Below are 21,793 nucleotides of genomic sequence, written 5' to 3'. Positions count from 1 at the left end.
TGTCCAACTGTACAGAAAAGCAGTACCACAAGTTGGGCTAAATACTAAGCACTGAATAGAAATGTCATACTTTGCTAGATGGAACAATAAGATTTTTGTAAGTTTACTTTATAATTTATAATTAAGCAAAGATATATAAAAATGCTACTACCGGATATCTGCTCCAGTATCAGGCAGGTTCCAGGTCAGGGAAAGCATAATAAGTGATGTCTTTTTTTTCCTTAGGACCTCTAACATCTACATTATGCTCAAAGGTTTGTTTTCTTTTTTTTTCCCTTTTAAACTAAAATTGAACTGGAGACAATGCATGTCAGTACTACAGGGGGGAGGGTCTATTACATATATATATATATATTTATGCTGAGCATGCACACACACAAAAAATTATATGCTCGACATCCCTCCCATGTCAATCCATGACATAAATTCTTGTCTTTGAAATATTCAAACACTTAAATCATCAACACAGTCTTAATTTTTTTTTAAATTATTCATCATGCTATGAAAGCCATTTTTCTGTCAAAGTATACAGACTCCTCAAGGGAAAGGGGGGAAGTAAAAAAAAAGAAAAAAAGGAGGAAAACTCACCATCAAAGGGTTTGGCAGCCTTTAAAAATTCCCAAAACAAACAATGCATCTTTCTAAGCTAGCATCTGCCAACAGTGTCACTGTATTCAGCTTTTTCCTGTGCCTGCCACTAAGCAGCACATTTGAACGGAAAGTCCCAAAACCTTCTGAAAGGACAAGACCTGAATCTTTACTCTGAAGCAGTCTCCTCCTACCCTCCCACCTTCCCTACTGCATTACCTCCTTATTGGTGACCTAAACAGTAGAAAAAGTCAGTGACTGAAAAGAACATTATGCCTATTTTAATGCAAAATCTTCAAAATTCTCACCACAGCTCAATTAGAAAGACTGGATGATCATTAGTTGAGCTCTCAATATCCTGTAACTAAAGGAAAAAGATTTAGTGTTAAACAGTAGCTGTATTTTCACTTAGCTATGCAGACACTTCACAGCCACTGTACCATACTGGCTTATGTCTGGCTTGAATAAAAGTAGCCAATGTGTTTGCTTGTTACACCATTAAATAAAGGGCACAAAGGAATTGCCAGGACTGTTTTTGCCCATGAAAGGCAATGGTCATTAATAGCTTGTATTTGCAGAAGGCTGTCAGAGGAACAGCATGCCTGTGCTTCCTCCACAGCTTTCTATAGGTTTAACCATATATGAGACAGCAGGGGAAAAGACACTATACGTTTCCTCATTTCACAACAGGTCACATCTGCTGGAGCATTGGCAAGTCATGCAAGCCTCAGATGAAGAAAAATATTCCAGTCCTGTAAATCTGAAGGGGAAGAAAGATGTGTGTCTGTTCATGAAAATAGTATCTTGGGAAAATGTGCAATGACAGTTAGCAGTATTTCACCACTTTGCTTTTGCTGTCCTTGGAGTCCAGTATTTTGGAGATCTGAACTTGTAATAGTGTTCTTTTTCATCCATATCTTGCTTGAAGGAGTTAATTTCTTTCAGTAATATTTTGAGAGGAAACAGGCAACAGATGGACTACTCATACAATCATGTCTGGGCTGGATAAACAGATTTTTCAAGCATCTTCAAATAGGTCCACCTGGAAATCACAGTAGGCAGGCAAAGTGAGCCACACTGAGGAAACAGGCTTTGTCAACTGGATGGTAACCAAACATGGATCATCTATCTAACAAGCAGAATGGAGGACTGAGAAGCTGACAGCATGCTCACAACATGTCAACCAGGAGAAGTCAGGGATTTTCACCAGCTGGACAGAAGACCTCACTCCACAATGACTGGGAAAAATCTAACACCATACATACTAAGCTGAAAAGTTACATGGATGTAAAATCAAAACAAAAGTGAGATAATAAGAAACAAACAAGGTAGCAGCGGAAAGTAGAAGTACAAGCAGTTCTATTAGTTTGTCTAAACATGCCTTAAATAAGTCTCCCATCAGCTCTGAGAACATGAAGTTTACCAGCTCTCATAAGGACTGTGCCCATTTACCTTCAGCTGCCCCGTCTTCCTGAGATACAGGACTGTGAACCTACAGACCAGTCATTGTAGATTATCTTTCCTCAGTAAGGCCTCAGAACACTCACTGTGTAAAAGCCTGAGAGCTTTTAGGAAATTGAAATGATGTGGGAGTAGTCTGGGAGAAAAGGGAAGAAGGTACTGAGTCCTCTTGCTATGAGAAGAGACTTGCCATCAATGCAGAACTCCAAGCAGACTATGGAAGGAGAGATTTTCACAGCCCATCCCCAATTCGCAGTGCACCTGCCTTGCACACAGGGTCTTGTGACAGACAGAGGGAGCCCTACTGAAGTGGTGACACCATTTGCCTTCTGCTAATCTGGATTCAATCTAGTGCATATTTTTAAACTTATCTGGACCTAACAACATGTCAACCCAGAGCACTAAGATTACTGCTGTAGTCCTTTGCTGGAGTAGTCTTTCTTCTTGCTTAAAAATTGGCAGAGTTTTATGAATCTTTGTGGAAGCCGGGCTGAAGATGATTCTATTTGCTCCCCAAGTATTTTTAATATGAGGCCTCTACCTAAATCCTCCTAGTTTCTAAAGGCACTTCTGAATATGATTAGAATATGAGTTAGAAGAAAGACCTGTAACACAAAGCTTCTTCCCCCTCCACCTCTCTTCCCACCCAGTTTTCCAGAGTTCAAACAGACTACCAAGAAAAGGGACAGCAAAGCTGTGTCCCACGCATGATTTTTAAAGAAGGAAGGTATGAAATCCCAACACCTAAGCACTTGTAACAAAACACTTGTGGGAACTGTATAGGTGATAGGCTCTATAAGTATTCCAGACAGCATTAATAGAATGAGTGGAGAGTAATCTCATGCATGTTCTTCAGGCAAATGTTCCTGATGCTTTCAAATCACCTCTGAAAGTAAGGCTTGTTTCAGCAGCAGGATGGCATGCCGAGAAAAGCCCTTTGAAGTGTAGTTCATACTCTTTGCTTGTATTTGTAAGATAGTGTTTAGAAGATGGACGGCTTTCATGCTTAAGAGACTGTACAGACTTTGTGAAATACACACTGTGGAGAAAAGCACATCCCTGCAAGCACCATCTTGCAGGTAGAAACCCAAGTCCTGGCACGGGATTTGAGTCTTTAAAGTCTGGGGTGAATGAGTCTTACACCTAGCAATCAAGAAGCACAAACAACTTGGGCTATTAAAAGCATGGCATTTATATCTCTAACATTATGAATTATTCAGCCTTTAAACATGCTTTACTAGGGGTTCAGCAGAAGCAAAACGCAGTACTAAATCAATTTTATCTGGAATAGTGTGGAAGAAGGGAGAGTTCCTTTCCTATTTTGAGAGCAACATCTATGCTACACATGCAGAGCCAAAGCCTTCTAATACAGCAGGCTGAATACATATTAGTTATTCAAACTCAAGAACGTGTGCATAAAAGGAATTTCATACAATTAGTCCCCGTTGTCCTCCTCAGTTTATGCTCTCTGTAAAGTTCTCATTCCAGTGTTGCTACACTGAGACTCATTTTTTTGCCTCCCACAATGCCTTCAGTAATGTAAAAAACATCAGACAAGCAGGCATGGATGTCTAAAAAGAGACTATCTGTATAAGTCACTGATCTATCATTTAGTCAACAGGCTCAATTCATAGATTACTATAGCAAAGCAAAAGCAAGTCAAGCACAACGAAAACGGGTAACACTATTTCACTCCCAATATTATAAAATGTGTCAGTTTTCTGCCAAACTAATGTAATGGAACACGGTTATGATTTTATGAAGAATTTTTTTCACATAATTTTAGCCGACTATCATTCTGGCTAGCATGTAAAAAGATCTTAAGGAGAAAAAATTAAATTTATTCTCAACTAATGAAAGCCTCTGCAAACCTCTACTTTTGTATCTTTATTTGCTAAACAAATGATAAAAGTTTATATCTTCAGCTTGAAACCAAACAAGAGTGCAAACGTACCTGAGGAGGCATAGTTTATGAGGAACAGCATGAAAAATCATACTACACAGGGAAAAAGTTCCAAGAACACACTTAAAGGAAAGCTGTATAAGTTACTGGCTATGTATATGTCCTATTTTAACCAAGAGAGAGCAGAGATAACTGAATTCCCCTTTAAAGAAGAACCTTGTTTCAGGAGTTCCTTTCATATATGTTACAGCTTCAGGCAGTGAAAACAGAGAAAAACAGCACCATGGGAGCTTGGGAAGGTCCTTGCTGAATCCCCACAGCCCCACCAGAAACCTCCCTTCATTGAAAAAACACTCTTCCCCCTCTTTCCTAGCTTGGCCAATTATTAATTTTGGTTGGGGTTTTTTTTTCAGCTGTTGGAGCATTTCATAGGGACACGACATGGAAAGCTGCCAGCCTTCCCAGAGCCAATTCCGAGTAGGTCAGTCTTGGCTCAGCAGCAGACCACAAAGCGAAGCAGAAGGAAATGCAAGGCCTTGAACTCACGCCCATCTTCCCTCTCATCCTCCATATACACATCCTAAATGCAGATTTTCTTTGACTGGTGAGGAATTCACTGGTGGCCAACATCATCTCCACTGGAGACTACGATAGCAGCCAACAGGCCCTATCCATAAGCAAACCAAGAACTGCTCAGATTAAAACTACGTAAACCTAGAAGTTAAAATTCCAAACTTTACCATTAATGTGTATTTTTGGCTTCCTTTACGTGTTATAGGAGGTTACAGAGTAACTATAATAGAGATCTGCTATTTGGAGCTAACGAGCTCCAAATAATACCAATCTAAAGAGAAGTGGTGATACGAACTAACCTGTTGCCATGAATATCTTCAGACAGCAGGCATACCTATGGTTTTTGATTTGTGCAGAAAGTAGAGGCCACATATGCAACTGACAGCCCTAAAGAATGATACATTACTCTTTGTTTATGAGGAGGATACCAAAGAAACCAGAGAAATATTACCGATATTGATATGATACGTAGATACTGATATTTAAAATATTCTACAGAAACCCCATGTCACAACACTAATTCTGGAAGCAGTCCCTAAAAAATTGTAGGGAAAGTGAATGTACTATTTAGCACATTAGGGACATGCTTACTTTTCTATTACCCAGAAAAACAGCATCTGGATAATTCTTCTTAAATAATCATGGATATACCATTACAGAACCAAGCACAAAACAGTGCAACATTGCAAGAAGCATTTAGTAATTATCATAAAAACAAATCCATAGGGCCAGATTCACTGGAGTCGCAGGCCAAAACCATGTTTCTTTCTAGGGGGGAAAAAAAGTGGAAAAGAAAAAGGAAGGGATGTGTCAATCCTTCCACACCTCATCCTTTGACAGTAACTACTCTACGCCATCTGGCTATTAAGGACTGTCAGCACTTGAATAATATCTATAGTGCTTTTCTGACTGCTGTTATAGGAAAGGAAAAAGAAAAAAAAAAGTAGCAGAAAATTCAACAGACATAATGTAAGGTGAAAGCTATCATCCTGCCTCATTTTTTTTGAGAGGGAAAAAATGCTGTGCTTATTGTATATCTTAGAAAAATCGTATTTTGAAAACAGTGAAAACTGGTGAATAGGCCTGAGGATTAAGGCGTCAAACTTTAAAAAGACAGGTGACTGAGCAAAGCCCTAACCCTGCACACATCTCTTACTGCCCGACACACTGGAGCAGAGCTCACCTGCAGATTAATGCGAGTAACAGAAATGAAGGGCTAATTTGTCCATTTGGCATTTCTTATGAAGGTCTAGAACAGAGCCTGAATTTAGCCTTTGAGCGCTTCGTAAGGCCTACACGAATCACTAACCTGATAAGCAGAAGAGTGACTGAGCCATCCCATCATCAAATTTCTACTAACTCCATATGACTTCACTCACCCTACAAGTACAGCAGCACAGCTTCTGCCAATATTATTCCTATGGGCAGTTGAAGCTATTCTAGCTAAAAGCAAATATCCTTGCCAGAGTAGCTGCCTCCGCTGAAAGAAGAGCATGCATTTCACAGAAACAAGCATAATTGAACTCACTATCTCCCACAGAAGTTTTTCTGGTGTGATTTTGTTTCATTAAATCTGCTTAGGTAGCTAACAAAAACGAACCTACTGGAGCAGGGATATATTTAGGTATCTTTATACAACACTCTGCATTTTTAAATGCTTGGTTTGGTTTTCTGGACCTTTCCACATGTATTAAACCATAAAGCATTTTGAAGCTACCATCTCTAGCACAGAACTAACACCTCTGCGGTTTTTACTTCTTTGTTCGTTTAAAAAGGGACTTGTGTATTAAGACTTACTGTAACAAGCATAATGACCAGAATTTTTACACCTCAGATATTTTTTATAGATTTTATCCTCAAAATATTAATAAGCATACTCAGTAAACACAGGACTGACTTGTGAATATCACTATTCTTTGTATCTTTTGTCATTAAAAATGAAAGCTAAAAATACACGTACACCTCCCTGTTGCATACTTGCTCCACATTTGAGCAGAAACTCCCAGACAACCAACATAAACAACTGTGATGAATGCTTCAATCTCCAATGGGCTGTGGGATAAACACCATAAAAAGAAATTAAGACTTACTATTTTTCCACCTCCCCTCAAAACACAAGAGTCTAAACCAACTCCTGTTTAGCCAGTTGTGACTTCGTAAACTCTGTATCTACCAAACCACACACTGCCAGGAATAGCACAAATCTCAAAGCAAGGATTACAAAATCATTTGGGGGGTTTGGTTGGGTTTTTTTCTTTTAAGACCCCAACACACACCCTTGCAAAAAGGAACAGTTTAATATGCTTTTAGTTTTCAAAACCAGCATAGATCTGTTTATACTGCTGGGTATACACCAAATGTTTGAACCAAAAACGTTAGTCAGACAATACAGCTCGCTTGACTACACTCTTTATTTGAAGAAAAACCAAAAAGATCGATTTTCTATTCCAACCAGCTGAAATGACAATTAAAGAAAGTAAAATCTCCTGTTTTTTCTTTTCTAAAAAAAAAAAAAAACCACAAAAAAAACAAAAACCAAGAAAACACCCCAGCTTCTCATCTGTCAACTAACCAAGTGGGTTTTGGCCGCTGAAAAATCCTGCCATTGGTCAGACTTTGCAACAGGCACATCCCATACACCTGGTTCGGCAGGCACCGATGCGCGCTCAGCTCCGCATCCCGCCGCTTTCTCGGGCTGGAGGGAAACAAAGCTGGGACCGGGGATCTGTCACAGGCCGCGTCCCGGCGCCAGCCGCCGAGCTGGAAGCTGAGGCGAGCGCGATGCCAGGTTAACAATTTGCAATTTGCCTCGCTCCTGGACGCCGCGGCAGCCCTCCATTTTGTCAACTGCCTCAATTTTAAACGTTTTCCAAGTCGAAGGCAGAACTTCAACGTTTCTTCGGGAGCCCTCCGGGGCTTTAAAGCATCCCCGACCATTTTAAGCAGCGGAGACCCTGTTCGGAGCCAGCGCTCTTGGCTAAGTTTAGCAAGGCAGCCGCGCACGCCGCGCCTCATGAGCAGCCCCCCGAACCCTCTGCGGGGCAGCCAGCGGGCTCCTACCCATCCTTCTTCCAGCCGCGGCTGACTCCGGCCCGGGCACGAACAGCGCCCGGCTTCCTCCTCTCACGAGGAGAGGCAGGTGGAAAAGGAAGGGACGGGGAGACAGGAGCGGCCGCGGGCAGCAGGGGGCCGGGTGCCGGCAGCAGGTAGGGGAGCGCGGGGCGGCCGCCAGTGCCGTGCCTGTGCCGTACCCCCTCCCTCTCAGCCCCCTTCTTACCACCTGCAGAAGCGGCCGGAGCCTGCCCGGGCCAGAGCAGCGACCTGTCCACTGCGGGCGCTCTCCTCCGGAGGTGAGGGGGCGGCGGGGAAGGGCATGCGGGAGGAGGGAGGGAGGGCTCCCACCGCCCGCCTCTCCCTCACCTCCCTCCCCCTCCTCCTCCTTCTCCCCGCCCAGCCCGGCCCGGCCGTGCCCGGCCCCCCCCGCGCCCCTCGCCCCCTCCCGACTTGGCTTCCACGGGCCGGCCCCGGAGCGCCGGTCCGTGCGCTGCTCCCGGCACTTACTGTGTCACCCCCTGCCTGTCTGTCTGTCCCCTCGGCAAGGATAAAACTAATTGCCACCAGCCTCGCGGCTGCCGCCCGAAACAACTTTGTCTGCTTCCAGTCTCTAGGAAAGCTCCTCTTTTCCCTTCTTCAGTAAGAAAAAAGAAAAAACAAAACAAGAAAAAACATAATCAAAACCCAACCAAACCCCAGCAATTTTAAAATTAAAAAGGAACAGAAAAAAATACATTCGGCTCTTTTTTTAAGAGTGGGAAGCGTGAAGGTGGGAGGGGAGAGGACCAGAAAAAGGAAACATTTGGAGCCTTGGAGCTCTTTTTTTCTCTTTCCTTCTTCTTTCCCCACCCCCCACCAAGATGGCTTGAAAAAATTAAAAGGGGACAGTGATGAGGGGGACACACACACTGAAAAGCCAGGGAGGACGGAAAAAGTTTGGGAGTTAGGGGGTTTTGTGTGTGCGTTTGGTCTTTTTGTTTGGTTTTGTTCGGTTTTTTTAAAGCCTTCGGTTCCCAGAATGACCCAAAGGACGACAAACACACGGGAAGAGCAGGCACAAGGAGAGGAACGAACGAGAGAAAGAGTTTTGCTGGTCAGTAAACTTCAAGCTGCTGGGATGAGGTCATTGGTATAAAAATAAAGCGATGGCGTCATTTGAAACCAATCCCAGTGAATGAACTCAGACGGGGGGTGAAGGTGGGGGGAGAGGGTGAAGGAGAAAGAGGAGGAGCGGCGAGAGAGGATCCCTGCGGGGACACGGCGGCCGCGCAGCCCCAGCGCTGGGAGGCGATGGCGGCGGGGCGCTCGGGCCGCCCCAGCTGTCACCGAGGGGAACGCGCTGCCCCCAGCCTCCCGCTGCAGCCACCGGGCCGCCCCTGGGAGGAGCCGGGGCCGCGGAGCGATTTCACCGAGCCGCCCCCGCGGCGTGGGACGGGGAGGCGGCTCCGCCGCGCGGCCCTCGCTCCTTTGCCGGCCCCTCTCGGCAGCGGCCGCCCCGCCTCAGCGGCCCCTCCATGCCCGGCCGGGGCAGCCACGGCCGTGTGGTGCAGCGCGACGGCCTGGCGGGCGCGGTCCCGCTGCCCTCGGTGCCACCAGCCGAGGGGACAAGCGCCCCGGCTGGCTCCGTAAATATCGGTCTGGCCTTCTGCCTTGTGACGCTGTGCGGTGCGATGCTGAACTGTTACGGTGTTAAGGCGTCGGTTCCTCCAGTGGTGGTGTTATAGAATCATATAATCACAGAGTGGTTCAGGGAAGGAAGGGGACCTTAAAATGTCAAGTCCCTTCACTTGATGTGGGCAGAGCACCTTGTGGGCCACGTGGAACGTTCAGGGCCTTTGCCCTTTAAGTAACCTTGTTAAATAAAAAAAATTAAAAATCTTCAGCCAATAACTTGGAAAAAGCGAAAATCTGCGCAGATACACAGAAGCCTTTGTCTTAACATGTATCTGTTATGGCTAGTACCAACCTGAATTGGCGAGGGGTTGGATGGGTCCTATCTGTCTTAGGCATCCCTCTTGCAGGTACACCAGAATATTCTGCAGTTCTCTTTCTTCCTCAGAGGCACCATCACTACAGGGAGCCTGCCAGCACTGCTGGATGCACAGGACATCTTGCACACCAAACTCCAGTCAGTCACCTCTGATGGCTTTTGAATCCCTGTGCCAGAAACCCTTGAAACACATCATGAGAGAGAGAATTAACTGCACGGGTCCTTTGTTCTTGGTGGCTATCTCTTCAAACAAAGTGCCTTTGGAAAGGCACATGACTATCACAGTAAAGTGGTTTGTGTGGTTGGTGTTTCAGGAAGCAGGCAACTCAGAACAAATTGTATGGTGGTGGTCTCTGCCCTGACAAAATTGACCAAGAACGACCTTGATGAAGTGCCTAGTGTTAAGGAGTTGTGAGCTGTCCCCTCATGAGGAAGCCTTGTTGGCACTCATACTGAACAGTCACATCCTGTGCAATGGAGTGCAAAGCATGCAGGAGAGAGAGAGAAACCCAAGCTCCATAAGACAGAGACAAAAGATCAAAAGCAGTGAAGAAATTATGGTAAAGCAATTAACATCAGTCTGTTTGTTTGCTATTTTGCACACGTCTGTCTTGTGGTAGCTGAAGAGCAGTTTTGCCCTTTCGTCTCAATTGACCAGTAGCCCTGCAGGTGGCTTTTGCAAACCCCCAAAGTGACCACAGTAAGAAAAATCTGCACAATTAACTGGAGATTAAGAGAGCTAGAACTGACCCATTTTGATGAAGGGGATCGAAGAGCGTGCCAGAGAAACTGGAGGTAACAGCCAGTGCCCCAGCTTATTCAGATCAGAGAAGTGCAGGAACAAATAGTTCCAGCACAGTTATCCTTCACAAAGAGAAGTGGGGAGCAGTGGAGAGAGGTGCGTGGTGAGGAGGAAAGACATTTCAATGCTCCCTTCCCTTTTGTCATCTCAACTTGGTAACACCTTATGTAACTGGTTGTTTTTTTTTTTAATTGTGGGACTGTAAAAGTTTCCTGACTGTAAAATTGTAAAAATAAGAAGTACTTGTGATCTTCTTGAAATATTTTTCTTTTTAGTTGAAAAAAAAAGGATGTATACAAAAATGTCTGTACTAGAACAGCAAGTTAAAGCTTTTTCAATAGAGAGTCAGGTTATTTCTTTTCCTAATGTAATAAAAGGTGCAACTAAACCAGTTATATCACAATTCCTACATGTTGAAATAGTTACTAAGAATAACTTTTTCTTTTCAGCTGAGCTTGAGCTGAGAATCTGATCTGGAAGAACATTGCAGGGTTAAACTGGACAGGTTTGTTGCTAATCTGAAGACACAAACAGAAGAAATCAGGAGGACTCAAACAAGGCAGCATCAGACCTCACCTCATTGAGAGCAGGAGCCATGTTCTTTACCTCCTGTTTGCAATGGACAAAGTGTGAGCTGACATGCCTCTTGTAGGAGCAGGAACTTGTTTGCATGTACAGCTTAACTTTTTTTTTTCCCCTTGAAAACCTTTCAATCCTCCCTAGCACTTGCACAGCAGACTCTTGGAAATGACCTGAACTGCAGGTGCAAACCAGGGAGAGAGTCAGGCATTAGCTTGGCAAACACCTGAACCACCTTGAAAAGGGAGTACCCAGCCTTGTTGGTGTCCCTGGCTGCTGACCTTCCCTCCTAAGTTTTCAAAGGTCCATCCATTCTATGGAATGTATTTTGCTACATTTCTGTTGATGGGTTTTTTGGCCTCGGCTCACTGGTCCTTTTTGACAAAATGGTACCAAAGGAGTCAAAGGTAGCATTCCTTTCTTGTGCCTCCTTATCAAGCTCATGAGATAAGAAGACCAGAAGTGTCTGTATGGGGTAAAACAAGGGCAAAATGTATTATGGTGGCTATCCAGCAGGCTATGCAACAGCCCTCAAACTTTGACACTGCAAGTGTGTCACCCCTCACTGCCCCTATTCCTGGGGGGCTAGGGAGGGGGAATAGGTAGGTACTTTCAAGAGCTGGAGCTCATGCACCTTGTTTACAAAGGTTTCTCTTTCTTTATTCGTGAAAGCTAGCATAGGTTTTTATTCCTTTTCCAGCTAATGGATTTTGTGGCACTTCACTTGGTTAATCAGTTAGCAGTGATTAAACAGGGGAAACATGAACGACAGCCTGAGTAACGTCATTGTTTTTTCTGCACAGTGGAAAGGAGTGGTTTGCCAGAGAAACCTCTTGCGAAATAACTGAGAATTGATCTTTAAGCACAGAATATACTATGCTTTAAAATCCCCTTGTGGGTGCTCACTTCCTCCATGGGCTGAAGTGGAGTTGTTGAAGAGGTTACCATTCCCAGACCGTTCCCAGTCACCATCATGGCTGTCTTCTGCCAAAGGTTACCCCCTCCCCTATCTACCTATAAGCTGCTCACTCAATCCCTCCCAAAACTGTTTTGGCCAAAGTCAACCAGAGCAGCTTAAGCAGTTTAAATAGTAGAAGTCAGTTGCACTGGTTTGTTTTGGCTATACTGGATTGGGGAAACCCAAGATGGGAAGTGAGTTGATGACATTTTCATGGACAGCTTCAGGGGCAGGGGGTAGTTTGGCCTAATCTGCTTTCAGAGCAGACTGCTACCAACAGGGTATTTAAAAGTAGAAGCGTTGCCGAAATACCCACATTGAAACATAGCATTTTTAGATAGCACTGGCTTTGTTGGCACATAGAGCAGGGTACAGCAGTAAGAGCAGCACAGGTTTATAGGAGAGCAGCAATGGGAACATGAGGATTTGAAAACCAGTACAAATAGAAGATGTCAGACTGAGAGTGGGGAAAGAGCAGAAGAGGGAGAAAAGTTTGTAGCTGGAGATCAGTGGGAGATCACAGAACTCAGTCTAGAGAGGAGGAATTTGAGTAGCATGAGAAATGCAGGCATCAAAGATGTAGGGTGCCAAGTAGCAATGCTCAGGGAAAGACAGTGAGTTGAGAACACCCAGTATCTTCCTATTCTTCCCTTCCTTCCCTTCCATGTGTGCATCAGACTTTGGGAAGCTCTATTCCTCTGGAAAATGGTTAAATAAGAATAGCCTCATTAGTTAGTCACTGCAGATAGTTTTCATACTTCCCTGTAGCTTCTCTAGGACTGCCAAATTCATAGCACATCAAATGAGCTAGAGTTAGTATGCAAGTGGAGAGATCTAGGTTCAATGCAGATATGTGTCTTTGAGTTGGGAGGAATTTAAGACAAGATGAAGCAATATTCTTGTTCTCTGTAGGATGACAGTGGGTGATTTGGAGCAGTGGAAGAGAAAAGGAGAATTACAGGAACCAGAGCAGCAGAAAGTGCAGAAAAAAAAGCGAAAGAGAGCTTTAGCTGTCTGCTTCCCTGTATCTTCTTACTTCACAAACCCTATATTCATTACTCAATAGGAAATTACATAATTCCTATCTCTATAGTTTCTGAGTACTCTTTATTTTTCCAAGTCTTTTGTGGGACAGAGTATCATGAATGCATGTTTTATGGATATAAGACTGACTTATTAAGATAAAGTAACTCATTCTAAATAGTATAGCAAGATGGTTGCAGATCAGAGAACTGAACCAAGTTCTCTTAAATTCCAAATCTAACCACTAACTCATTCTTTTCCCTCTCCTCTCTTCCATCTCACAAAAGAGATAGTAACTTTTTTTTTTTACTTACATAAGCAGGCAGATTTATTAAAATTAAGCACTTGCATGAAAGTTTGTTGGCTTAGTTTGCAAACAGAGAGACACATACACATACAAAGACTATAAGTGAGATATACAACAGAAGACAGTGAGAAAAGATAAAGGAAGAAGTAATAATTTTTGGTTCTATGAATGGCCTTTTTGAAGCTTAGGGGGTTTTGATAAATTCTAATAATCTTAAGCAGAAAAAAGTCATGGTCAAGCCACTTCTGAATAAAACAGCAAGATTAAGTTTTGAGGAGGCCTTTGAAATTGGAGATCATAATAAATATTATTTACAGAAAAGGAGCATAATAACATGTTGTCACCAGGAAACAGATAGATGAAATAGTGCTTTCAAGAAACAACAAGTTCAGACAAATCTACAGCAACTGAAAAACTTAACTAGTAACATTTCTCACTTTTCTGTATATCTAAAGAGAAAATATTTAAATAAAACCAACAAAAAAGCTCATACGTTAAAAAAAAAAAATCACAAACACATTCCAGAAATTAAGATAGTTGTCACAATAAACACCCACCTCACTTACTTTTAGCTCTTACTCACTGTTAGTCACTTGTCTGTAGGCTGGGATACTTCTATTGAAAGCAACTAGTAATGGGCTGTAAGCACAGATGGTGTAAATCATCATTGCTCAACTAACACTTCAGTTGCTATGCTAATTCATACTATCTGGAGAGTAGTTTTGTATGTTCATGTTTTGTTTGTGGCCAATCAGGAATCAGAAGTAAAATGTATTTGTGTTTATTATGAAGGCAACAGAAAATGTATGAAGTCTTTGACTATTCATATCCTTCTTTTTAACTGTTTGAATACTTTAGATGAAGTGAGATATAGTAATTACCATATTTACCAGTAATAATATTAATATTAATATATTGATATTAAAATATTAATATATTTTAAATTTCTTGTGAAGTATTTTCCTAAGAGTACCAAGGATACAAGAAAAAAAAGATAGCATTCATAAAATATTTAGAAGTTGTGATACATGAAATGTCATTTGGGTCAATATAAAGCAATAAGTACAAAGTTACTGTACTGACAGCATGCTAAAATAAGTTCACAATCAGGAAAATAGTTTAAAAGTCTGAATGTAGAAAGAGAATGTATAACCTGTGGTAATGAAGACCAGTTTATTTATATTTACTTGTTTTAAAGTATTTTTCTTTTCAAGATATGTGCACAGGAGAAAAAATTTTGTGACAGTTTTAGAGTCTTCGCCATTGCTCCTGATCCATTTTGTTGCTTCTGTGTACCTTTAACAGCTTCTGACACCTACAGGTAACCTAAACATCATGGATTAGAGAGGTTACTTTTTATTTTATTTCTAAGATGCAGTTTGGGTGTTGCAGTAATATGCAAGTGAAACTACATTGTTATTCAAATGGATTGTGAGAGAGAGATATTTTTATTCCATGGAATCATTAAAATGTACGTAATAGATAAAAAGAGCCTAATATCAAAAAAGGAAAAGGCAGACAAACCCATAATGGACATGAAAAATAAACTTGATTTCTAAAATGGGAAAGAAAATCAAGTTAATTACTATTAGCTGATGCTGTGGGAAAGAAGGACATAGCACCACAATGACCTGCATTTACAAGCTTTCATTCATGTAAACTTTTAAGTGGATAACACCCAGAACATCAATATTTTGACCTTACAGTAAAAATAGATTCTTCAGAAAAAAGACTGTTAACTTGGAACAGTATCTTATTTTGTTGAATGCACTGGTCAAAAAATTGTCACTCTAATACTAGCCCAATTGTCAACAACAGAGAGCAGAGAAAATCTCAGAGCATGTCTTTTTTTTTTCTTCCTTTTTTTTTCTTTTTTTTAGGTGCAAGGTGGAGGTGAGGTGAAGGACTGCTGGTTTATTTTTATATTGCCTTCTTGACTACCCTTCTGATGCTCAGGAACAACCTGTCTTCTGTGTGTTAGGTATGGGTACAACTCTTTTAGCTCTACGGAGGGGTTGAAAATCTTGCAAGAACATTTATGCCTCAAAGCAGTTTGCCACTTGTTCTCCTTTTAGCCGGGGAAGAATCGTTAATGTATTAGAAACGTTTAAAACCCTGGTTTATGTTTGGCCTGCAAAAAGAAGGGGAGAAAGTCAATGTGGGTAAAGCACAGGGCTGCAAATATGATTTTTTTTTCTTTGTAAAGGTCTGCCTCAGAATTCTTATGACTTATTCGAAGACGCATATGCTTACTTTAGATATAAATTTGGCTTGTTGACTCTCCAGTCATTAAAAATTGTTTCAAGCCATTGATCAAATGATGATGAGTTCCAGACAAATTTATGCTGAAGAATGTGCCTCTTCACGACCATTTAAAATCTAAACGGGTATTATGAAATCAGAGGGGGCAGAAAGTTTTTTAAGAGGTGGAGTTTTAAGTAGAGGACATGACTTTCCAAGACATTTTTTCTCGGCAGCTGTGAAAGCTCAGAAGAACTTCCTAGACAGGAACATGTGAGGACGCAGTCTTTTGTGAGCCAGTCAAGTGGAGACAGTTACGGGAAAATGGTAAATGAGATTCGAGTTCCAGAATATAAAAGGAAAAAGAAGCCCCTGTTCAAAGGGCCTGTCTGATTACTAAGTTGCAGAAATTATATGTTTATTCATCTGTTATTTTGTACTAGTACCTACAATTAAATGATGTCAGCTACAGTTTAAGAAAAATGGCTATTATAACTGATGATTCATTTAAAATACCTTCTTACCATATAATGCCAGCAGGAGATCAGGATGCAGTTGCACAAATGCTGTAAGCTGGACGTCACTGAAAGAAGAGTGTGGTTTCTGTTTGGTTAACGGCGTGTGAATGAACAAAGACTTCAGCCACTGGAGATGAGATGGCAAAATAGAAACAAGGATGCACAGCAATTGGTAGAGAAAGAGTGAACCAATGTGTCAGTGGCATGGGTGTACAGAGGTTGAGAAGATGCAAACAGATGTCTTGGTTGAGCCCATCTATCAGGTGATGCTCTAGCTCACGGTTTCCTACCCTCTGCTTCTTACTGTGATCCTTGCTGTGGATCTGGCATTGTTATAATGCAACAGGAGTTAGTGTGTCTTGCTAATCCAACAGAAGTACAGCAAACTACTCTTTTTGACAGTCGTTAGGTTGACATTTGCCATCTGACAACAGAAAAGAGCTCTTTAGACTGAGGGTGGTCAAACACTGGAAGATATGCCTAGAGAGGTTTTCCTCTCCTTGGAGATAGTCAAGTGCTGGAATGGACAAGGTTCTGATCAACATGATCTAACTTTGGAGTTAGATTTAATGTTGAGATTGGCTCTACTGTGTAGAGGGAGTTAGACCAGCTGGCCTCCTGAGATCCCTTCCAACCTAATTTATTTTATGGTATAGAGGGGGCATTTATGATTCCTGTATCTGGTATTCTGAACTTTCAGTGCATCAGTATGCCTGGCTGAAAATTTATCTGTCAAACATTAAGATAGTCCTGTCACTATTATGAAATTTCAGTGTATAAATTTATGTGTTTACATTTTTAGGAGCTTTTCAGGAGGAAGTCAGTTCTTTAAAAATACAGCTATTGTAAGGTTAATCTCATTGTTACTAAACCAAACATGTTAAAGCTAGGTTACTGAATATGAATTTACTGTAAAAATCACTAAAGTAACACGTACACATAAAGTTTACAAACAAGCTTAAATTTATGTTGAAGAGAGACTCGGCAATATGTGTAATACATAGTGTATTTTAACTGATTAATCTCAGTGGATGTAAAAACATACTCATCCTCTCTCTATTTTGTCTCTCAGTGGCATGCCTGTGGTGCAGCGTGGCTGCTGGATTTTATTGGATTGATAAAAGTTGTTCTTGTACTTAGCATTTGGATATTTTTATGGTAGCAAATCACATTTACATGCATAGAGAGGTCCTTTCACATAGGTAGGGGTGTGAAAAAACGCCCTGGAATAAAATGAGTCAAGGCCATATATGTGTAATTTAAGGAATGAAGTTGTGACATCCTTCAACAACAACAAAATCCATAGTAACAAATGCAAAAGCAAATATATCTTTAAAAAAAAATTCAGAGTCTTATTCTGAATTACATACCTCACTCTTCATAGCTGTTCATAAGTCAACAATGTAGCTGCACAGGGTATATTTACTTCCGTTTAAATGTTTCTTAACAATTCTAGAGTGGTGCAAAAGGGATGTATTATACTCATTTCTTCTCAGTTGTACAGCCAGATTATGAAATATATAAGCCAAAAACATACGAAGACTAAGCAACAAAGCCATCTAAATTGTTCATGAATGATTAAAAAGTCGTTTGTTTTGTTTGGACTTCAAAATCCCACTCATCTCCAAAACATACTTGGTCTGATTGCTAGCTCAGAGCAACTAAAGATCTCATTTTTCATTTCCTCGCAGATTCTATACTCAGTTGAAAATTATGTCTAAGTGGGAGTCAAATGCTGACACCAGAAAGCAGACAATTGCATCTTGGTGGTATTCTACATTTATGAGTCTCTCTTGTGCCTGGCCAAAGCACGTCTGGAAAAGGAAAGAACTTGTAAGAGATTCTGCCTGCAATGCTCCACATGGAACGGAGCTGATACGAATCAAGCTTGCTTTTTTAGTACATCTATCTGCAAATAGCTACAGTGTAGTACAAACAGACATAATAATCCAGATTATTTTGGAAGATTGATTAATGGGAACATTACTCATATACTCAGTGCATGACATTTCCTATTAGTTGTTCATATAATTTGAGAGTTAAAGGATATAAATACTTAGGAACTTCCCAGCAGTTGGGTTGCCACCTGTCTGCTGAACACATTAAAGGCGGAAAAGTGTGAGTTGTATTCCATTTAAGAATGCTGTAGCTATCTGTGGGACTCTGAATAACATTTCTGACACTGTCAGGGGAAAATTTTCCATAGCAGTCTCAACTCAGATTCAGCAATAGGGTCTTTTCTCCCTGACATAGCTAGAAATTTAAAGGATGTTAACAAAGGCAGAGGTAGTGGGGCTGATGCTTCTCGCAATAGGACAAGTAATTAGAGCCATAAGGACTATATATATGCAACCAGAGTGAACACTTAGCAAACAGCTGTCAATCTTTGTATAGATTCATTGCTTCCTCGGTTAGTATTTATACCTGACATTGTAGCAGTTGTTTAATAAAAAACTCATTTGCATGAAGAACTGGAGATGGTAAAAACCAAAAAATATCTACAACAAACACACATGAAAATCCCCCACCTGCATTTCTTTTTGTAAAACGCCTGTCAAACACATGGCAAAGCTATTCTGTAGTATGACATCACTTGGTTCTATGAAATGACTACTGACGGGTCTGTTCACAACATCTATAATTACCTACTTACCTCTAAGTTTCAGTGATTTTGAGCAGCAGACTGATGTAAGTGTTTCAAGTCAGCTTCTGGAGATGCCTTTGAAACCAAACAGACTAACACCTAACATGGGCATCAACATATGTATGTCAGGCTTTCTTCTGTAGCTAAACCTGGGCCTTAAAGTCACGGAAAATACTTGGAGAAAACTCCTGAATGTCCTATTTGTAAACACATAGCTGTGGATCTCAAGGTATTGTGGAGAGGATGAAAGCTTCTCTTGCTATAGGTTTACTACCCTTAAATTACTTCATAGCATCATTTAGCACTTTTGTAGAAATATGCCTCAGTAGATAGAAACCACTAGTAGTCTCTCGTGGAGACCTGTAGAGGGGGAACCATTCAGGAATTAGTAAACTTTAGTGTACTGCTCCTGGGTCTGACAGCAAACCTGCCAGGGACCATGTAGGAAAGGAGCACAGTGCCACAGACAGCTTCTGCTGTGTGCAGAACTACCCTGTACAGTCTGACCACGAGTGGTTTGTAACACAAGACAGTGGGGACGTACAGGAGGCAAGATATTTTGTACAGTTGTCTGAAACTCTAGTGTTAGTCCCTACTTTTGGAGGGACAGTATAGTCCTCGGTCCCAAGTTCTAAAGGGAAATCCTGAGATAGAAGTTAAAAAAGACCACTTGCTTAGAAAAAACAGGTAACTCGATTTCTGTGCTGGTGTTTCACAAAGCCCATTTGCTTCTTCTCTTGGATCAGCCTTGTCTGAAATTTGTTTAAAAGTATTGTAAAATTTAAAAGAAAAAAATAAACGTTTAATGTGTAGTTTTTTAATTACGGTCCTTTTAGACACGGGGGAATACACACACAGCCCACCCCTGCCCTCATCTTGTACTTTAATGCTTTTTGCAAACCAGTCAATATTTTCTAATTTTTATCTTATAATTACAGCTAATCCTCCAAATCTTCAAACAGTTGTCATAAATCAATTATGGTTTCAAGTCAGAGATAGTTTTGAGCTTACAGTTATTTTATATATAGATATGTGAATGAGAAAACTAGTAGATATTTATGTGCATTTGTAGTCAATCCTCTTGATTGTTAGATTTTTGATATGATCATTTGTGAACCAGCGTCTGACTTGAGAATTTAAATGCCATTTCTTCCACTGACGTCAAGACCAAAGTGAGCAAGTAGACTGGGTTGCCCAGGGCCCCATCCAATGACCTTGAACACTTCCAGGGATGAGGCATCCACAACATCTCTGGGCAACCTCTGCCAGTGCCTCACCACCCTCACAGTAAAGAATTTCTTCCAAATATCTAATCTAAACCTACTCTCTGTCAGTTTAAAGCCATTCCCCCTTGTCCTATCACTATATGCCCTTGTAAAAAGTTTCTCTCCAGCTCTCTTGTAGCCCCTTTTAGGTACTGGGAGGGTAGCTGTGCTTTTTGCTGTGTATTTCTGAAACAACACACTTTTATTTCCCCTGTATGGATGTGCAAGGCAGGCAGCCTGCCAGCTCCCAATAACCTGCTGCATATTTTGCCTGTTTCCTTGAAATAGCCTTGTGAACAACTGGCTGTTATCCAGGAGTGCATTCCTCATTTACATTTATTACAAATTAATACAACACTTTTTGTGGTGCAGCTTTTGATCCTGTAAATAACTTCTGTTCACCTGAGCAGTCTCATTAAATACAAATCTCATTAAACACAAATACACAACTCATTAGCAGTTACAACAATACTAGGAAATCCAATACTCTTAAATACAGTTGCAAAACAGAAATTAGCCAATATGATGCTGACTTAAGATGGGGTGAGCAGTGCAGACCAGGGAAAAGTTCTGTATCTGATGACCCAAACCTTCACATGAGGGACAATGGCATTTCTGAAAGTAGTCAAGGTCATCATGGAAGTCCTCTGACCCAGTTACAGTGCAGATCCAGCTTACCATACAAGTCCTTCAGTTTTTGTTTAAGCTATGCAGAAACCTTGTTTATGCCCTTGGACAAGACAACAGTATCAGACTTAGATTAGTAAATGTTTTGCATGTGAGCACAGCCCATGCCACAGAATCTGGATCTGGACAAAACTGTTTAAAATTATTTTATGTGTTGTGGCAACCAGAAATGCTCTTACCAGAATGGCCAGCTACTAAGAGCAGATTTTGACTGGCTCTAATAGGTATGACTATGCAGGCATATTTGTTTGTGTAGGCCAAAGGGGAGGAGCACGTTGCAAAATATCTTATGAACCAAAAAAATAAGACACCGAGCTGAAGCGGATTTTTAAACCTCTTGAGAATGAACAATAGGCCTTTTTAGTAAACCAGTTGTGCATAGAGATCAATGTACACAATTAAAAGACTAATCCTGCTGTAAATTCACCTCAAGTATTTCATGAATTTCACATGATCCACCCACTTTTTTTCTGTACCTCTGCAATTACCATATCAGCAGCAATAATTCTCTGTTGTTCAAGTGCCAGATACAACATGGCTCTCACATTCCTGAACGTGGCATATTGTGCTGCTCTGTTTGTTGTTTCGGAACAAGATTAAATTTTATTCACTTGTGCACCTCATTGAACTTTAACCCACTCTTTGTCATCTTCTTAATCAGTGATTTGTTTGTCTTGCTCTATGGTTCTCAGTTTCTTATATTTAGTTTAAATGCTGCACGAAACCCATGTTTTTCAAATAACTTTTTGAACCATTCCTGGTTTTCCTCACATATCGTATTTAGAATTACCAATTATATGTGTGATCATCTGACTTCTTTTTCTCCCTTCTAGTAGAGCTAGAAAATATGATGTAGCTCCTTTCCAACTGCAGCATGAGCATTTTCATGCAATATTTTAATTTACACATAGCCTATCCCTTCAGCAATATAAAAGCATCATGAGCACTGTCTCAAGATTTTGCTTATGTGGGAAAGTTAGTTTGGTTAGATAAAGCTGTAACGTTTCTGCGTGTGTGTATGCACAGGACAAAAGCTGATTATTCTAAATTATCTTATTTTGAGTCCATTTTACTTGAGAAGTACATTCGCAATAGCTAAATAGGAAGAACTCCCCTTGTAGAGCTGACTTCAAGCATTTGCAACCACAGAAGGCCCTCATCTTGTCACAAAGTAGAACATTTAGCAAATATGAGAGTAAC

The 21,793-nt window shown here is 41.1% G+C and overlaps 1 protein-coding gene and 1 long non-coding RNA gene across 6 annotated transcripts in view; one reads left to right on the top strand and one right to left on the bottom strand.

The window, feature by feature from the left end:
- The window catches only part of DUSP16 (dual specificity phosphatase 16), a 59,576-nt gene extending 51,356 nt beyond the window's left edge, over positions 1 to 8,220 (bottom strand). The window contains exon 1 of one of the 5 annotated variants that reach the window (XM_051770765.1): positions 8,087 to 8,220. The gene's annotated coding sequence lies outside the window, so the exon portion shown is untranslated. Of the gene's footprint in view, positions 1 to 7,097; positions 7,446 to 7,802; positions 7,944 to 8,086 lie in introns of those variants that run through there. The other 4 variants (XM_051770760.1, XM_051770762.1, XM_051770761.1 and 1 more) reach the window with 4 other exon arrangements.
- Positions 8,221 to 14,288: 6,068 nt separating this feature from the next.
- LOC127462292 (uncharacterized) lies at positions 14,289 to 16,283 on the top strand. The gene is made up of 4 exons (XR_007900399.1): positions 14,289 to 14,559; positions 15,119 to 15,219; positions 15,716 to 15,806; positions 16,017 to 16,283. It is a non-coding gene; the product is annotated as an uncharacterized LOC127462292 (long non-coding RNA).
- The last annotated feature ends 5,510 nt before the right edge of the window (positions 16,284 to 21,793 follow it).

The sequence above is a fragment of the Manacus candei genome, unplaced genomic scaffold (genome assembly GCF_025592945.1).
Source record: "Manacus candei isolate 608988 ecotype Guabito, Panama unplaced genomic scaffold, ASM2559294v1 h1tg000124l, whole genome shotgun sequence".
NCBI lineage: Eukaryota > Metazoa > Chordata > Aves > Passeriformes > Pipridae > Manacus > Manacus candei.
The sequence above is the reverse complement of the archived record's forward strand: the minus strand, read 5'-3'. Positions and strand labels throughout refer to the sequence as shown.